General features: G+C 49.1%; 1 long non-coding RNA gene across 1 annotated transcript; it reads left to right on the top strand.

The window, feature by feature from the left end:
* The first annotated feature begins 2,115 nt into the window (after positions 1-2,115).
* LOC143393600 (uncharacterized) lies at positions 2,116-4,194 on the top strand. Its single transcript, XR_013090636.1, has 3 exons — positions 2,116-2,388; positions 3,855-3,940; positions 4,064-4,194. It is a non-coding gene; the product is annotated as an uncharacterized LOC143393600 (long non-coding RNA).
* The last annotated feature ends 510 nt before the right edge of the window (positions 4,195-4,704 follow it).

The following is a 4,704-nucleotide window of genomic DNA, read 5'->3' on the forward strand; positions in this document are numbered from 1 at the left end:
GACTGACAGCAGCCTGACACCTCCTGCTCCATAAAGGGCATTATCCAGAGGACACGTTCTTTTTCTCTCCCAGAAATTAGCTGCAGCTTCTAGTGTAAATAACAACTAATAATTGGAGTACTGTCCCCACCAGAGCTCGATTAGGACCTGGAGGTACTGGGACTCAACCTGAGTTCAATGTCACTGTCTCCTGCAGCTGCAGTAGCTCCCCTGCTTTCATTGCAAGGTTAGATGTACTTCTCACAGTTGTTCTGTTTTATCGTGTGCATGTACATGTTGCATGATGCCCATGTGATCAGCTTAGATCCTTTTACTTCTCCTAATTAAAAAAGAATCCTCTGTAGCTGGTGGGGTGGGGTGCCAGAGAGAAGGAAGTGAGACGCATAGGAAAGAAGGGAACTGTGGGGGGAAAATGGGAAAGCCCAGGCCCAGCGGCCAATGCCTGTCATCCGTGGTTACACCCGTAAAAGAGACTCTTTAAGCCTAGAAATGTCTCCAGCCATTTACTTGGACAAGGTCCTCCCAGTTCGTTCAGTTGTGCTATTTTCAGAAAAGGTGAAAAAGAAATGCTGCTACAGTAAACCCTGGTCTGTCTTCAAGTCCCACAGCAGGAAAATAAATGAAAGGACAGGAGTGGAGAGGCCCAACGCTTGAGAATGCCCACAGCATGCTCCGGTTTTCCTCTGGAAGGACCCAATGGTGTGCAAAGAGCTCACCATAAACAGAGGATGCAAATGGGTGTGCACACGTGTGGTGGCTTAGAGCAGAGGGTGTTTGATTGCGGAGATGATTCTATTGGTGAAGTTTGCACTCTCCGCTGGGACAATTGGATGGACTTCTTTCCTGGCTTCTCCAGTGTTTCCCTGTCCTTCTTAACCCATCCTTAAAATTTGGTGTGCAGAGGCCCAGGCAGCCCTGCACGCCCTTGCAGCAATATAATCCAGCCAGAGTCTGCTGCCTAGAAGAAAGGGTTGTCTTGGCCACAGAGGAGAGGAGAGACTGGGCAGGGGCCACAGATTCCAAGAAGAGCCATCACTGGTGGTGTTCACAGTGGCGCTGATGATTGGCAGCTGGCCTCTAAGAGGCATGTGTGCCGCTTGAATGTTCCAGTAATAATGACTCTCAGGCACTCACTGCACTGTGGGTCTTGCACACATGCCCTAATTTGAACCCCAGAGCCAATCTCTGAGGTCAGAACTCTATTGGGATCTTTCAGGACAAGGAACCAAAGTGAAAGGCTTTGAAATCAGAAAGCCACATAGCAAAATGCCATTGCAGCCTGCAACTCTGGTCCTTGGCTTGGAATTCTCTCCCATCTCCCACAGAATCACCTGAAGTCGAGGGGTGGGGGGAGGCTGGCTCTCAGCAGGGCCAGCAGAGCACGGTGCAGCTCAAGATTCAGAAAACTAAGAAGCAGTGGAAACTGTTTTACCCTGAAGGATGTCAAGACAAAGCTGAAAAGGAGATACAGGGAGGATAGCAGGAAAGCAGCCCTGAATGTGGAAGTTGCTGCTTTTCTTGGGCAGAGGTACAAATTCCATAGCTCTGCCGTGACCTGAAGGCTGTCACCAAGCAAAGAGGGCAGAGTGGCTTCCAGGACAACTCCTCAATGCCCAGCATTCAGGGCTGCTGTGTAGCTGAGCCCTTCCAAGAATGCCCCCTCCTGGTGACATTCTCGAAGGCCAGGCCATAGCCACACCAGAGGCGGTGGCTTCAGATTCTGGGAAGCTGCTCCTGCAGACCTGGGTCTACCTGTGCAAGCATCTCTGCTCTCTCTTTTCTCTCTCAGTTCCCAAACGAGTGCTAGGTAAATTATTTTCCTAAGATAAGATACACCCTGGTAGAGTTTGCTTCCTTTTTTTTTTTATTAACCCTGAATAATACTCTCTATGTCATCTGTATATTTATGATAGCTCAAAGACATGGGTGTGTGGATCTAATTAAAAATGTGAAAGGGTTTAGCAGCCTGCTGCCTCCCTGCAACTCTCTGGTTGCCAAATCTTGGCAGCCGTGTTGAAATGGGGCCAACTGTTTAGTCTTCTGCTGAACGGCTGCCAGGGCGCAGTGCATTGTGGGGCGAGGAGCAGAGCTTGGAGGTGCTGGTGGAGAGGCGCCTGCATGGGGTGAGGCCCGGGTCCTGCCACCCAGAGGAAACCTGAGCCGCAGCAGCTCTGGCTCCCTCTCTGCTGCCCCTCCGCCCTGCTATCCAAGTGCAGGTGGTGAGGCCAGTGGCCTGGTGGGTGATGGTCCTCCAGGTACTAGGAGGAAACTGTCCCCAGGGTGTTTGCTGGCTTGCAGTTAACATGAGGCCTCTTCAGAGGAGAAACTTCTCCACTTCACAACAGCCGTCTCTGGATGAGTTTCTGCTCAGCTCCAGGCGTCTCCGCTGTAAGTCTGAACCTCCCTTCATGGCTCGTCCATTGTGCCGGATCTAGCAACCTTACTGTGCACACATGTCATTGGGGATCCTGAGGAAATGGGGGATTCTGATCCAACAGAAAAAGAGAGAATTCATTTTGCTGAGCTCAGAACTTACTAGAATTGCTTACGTCTAAGTTAGAACTCCAGACTCCAGCCTGAGTCAGGGATGTGGGGCTCTGGAAAAGGACACCTCGGTGGTTTGCAAGGAGAGAGAAAGCGGGGCAATTCAGAGCTGGGCACTCTCCATGATGGGTGGACAAGAGAAGTGAAACTGAAACAGATCTAAGGCAGGGTTATTTTTTATTTCCTCAACATGTGCCAACAAAAACAACAACAATAAGAAAAATTAAACAGGAAGAAAGGATTGCATTCTTTCCATGCAAAAAGGCTCTTTTGCCAAGTGAAAATTCAGCTCTCAGATGATCTTCTAAGACTCTTAGGGGACCAAGGTGATATGCTTTGGGAGACTAGGAGAGGCAATGAGGGACAACATTGCCTTCAACCTCAAACCCTGGGTGTTACTGATTTTCCATAATACTTGTGATGCTTATTTCAGAAGAAGAAGGAGAAAAGGAAGAAGAGGAAGAAGAGGAGGAAGGAGGAGGAGGAGGAAGAGGAGAAGGAAGAGGAGGAGGAGAAGGGGGAAGAGAAAGGGGGGGAGGGATTATGATTATTATTAGAACTGTAATGATTGTTAGAGGGAAAGATCTAGCTATGACCTTCTGCAGGGCAGGGCAAGAGTGTGGAGAAAGCATGAATTTTGAAATACTTTCCTCCCAGGATGGGATTTGGCTCTGGCATTAGACTTAGGGAAAGCAGCTGCCATAGCTGGGCCTACGTGGCCCGTCTGTGAAATGGGGTGATGATGCTGTCATCGCAGTGCAGCTGGGCACACTCTGCATGTGTTTGTGGAGGGGCTTCTACCCAGGGGGCCTTGACAGGAGTCTTACAAATCCAGAGCCTAGGTCCCATGGGACCCGGCCATTACCCCAGATAGAATTGCATCCCAGCAGACTGCTCTGAGCACAAATGTATTCTAAAACCTCTGGATGGGAGCTAATCACTGCGGAAGTCACAGAGCCTCAGTTCCAGATATCAGAAGAGCCCCCAAAAATGAGACCCTGGGGAATGGCAGAGAATTTTCTCTTTCTTTTCAAATGACAAATTTATACATGTGAAAAGTTTAAAACGACATGTCAAATAAATCACGAGTAGTCATAATATAGCTGGTCACCTTTATTAGGAAACAATAAAATGCATGAAGTCGGTAGGGTGCAGGGAGGTGCAGGTCACAAGAGTCCCTGTACGATTCTTTCTTCCTGTCCTAAGTTGGCACAGCAGCTCCCTTGCTCGTGGTTTAGACAATGCACAACTGGCTGCTTCCGTCACAAAGAGAGAGACCATTTGCTGGTAAGATCCTCTGCTTTTTCTAGGAAAATTCCACTCCAAGATTCTGTATGGACTCTCATTCAAACACATGGCAGGTGATTGTGTAAACCACCCAGAGAAGGTGCCAGAGGTAAACATCTAATTAATTAAAGAAAACCTCCCTCCCCACCCAACCTGGAAAAGGCCCTGCCATGGAGAAGTGCTCACTCTCGCCAATGCACGCTCACACACATACTTTCCGAACCGCTTCCAGGTGACTGGTCCGCAAGCCGGCCTGCCTCTGTTAATTAAAGTCTACAAACCTTCAAGCCCATCGCCCTTCCTTGGTAGTCTGCGTGACCACAACCCCTACGCTCTTCCAAGCAACATTTACTCCAACTTAATATTCTGGTGCTTTCGGGAACATTTAAAAATAAACCATTTTGGCACATTGTCAAAGTCTTGTCTACATTCCTTCATGACAACCACCCTAAGTGAGATTTTAAAAGCCAAAGGGAGGTGGGGGGCGGGGAAGAAAGGAGTCCCCTCCCCCGCCTTTAGAGAGATAATTTCAGCTGGTGTCAAATGAGCGTGCATTCTTCCTGTTTTGCCCAGGTTTAATTGCCTCTTGGGTGCTCTGGGCATCCTGGGTTCATCCTTGACTCCTTGTATCCTTCTCATTTATTCTCTTCTTGGAGCCGGATCACCTTGATGGATGAGAAAGGGGCATTTGAATGCCAGGAAAATTTTTGCTATTGTTGTTTTGGTCCCCAGCTGGCCACAGGAGGAAGAAGGCCTGGACAGGGAAGGGGCCCAGGCAGGTGCTTCAGTGTCGTTCCTGGTCCTCGCTGGTAATCGCTGCAAAACAATCCTGTCTGCTCCCTTCCCATCCACAACCTACTCTTCCTGGTCTGT

Source organism: Callospermophilus lateralis, chromosome 3, assembly GCF_048772815.1.
Source record: "Callospermophilus lateralis isolate mCalLat2 chromosome 3, mCalLat2.hap1, whole genome shotgun sequence".
In the NCBI taxonomy this organism is placed as follows: domain Eukaryota; kingdom Metazoa; phylum Chordata; class Mammalia; order Rodentia; family Sciuridae; genus Callospermophilus; species Callospermophilus lateralis.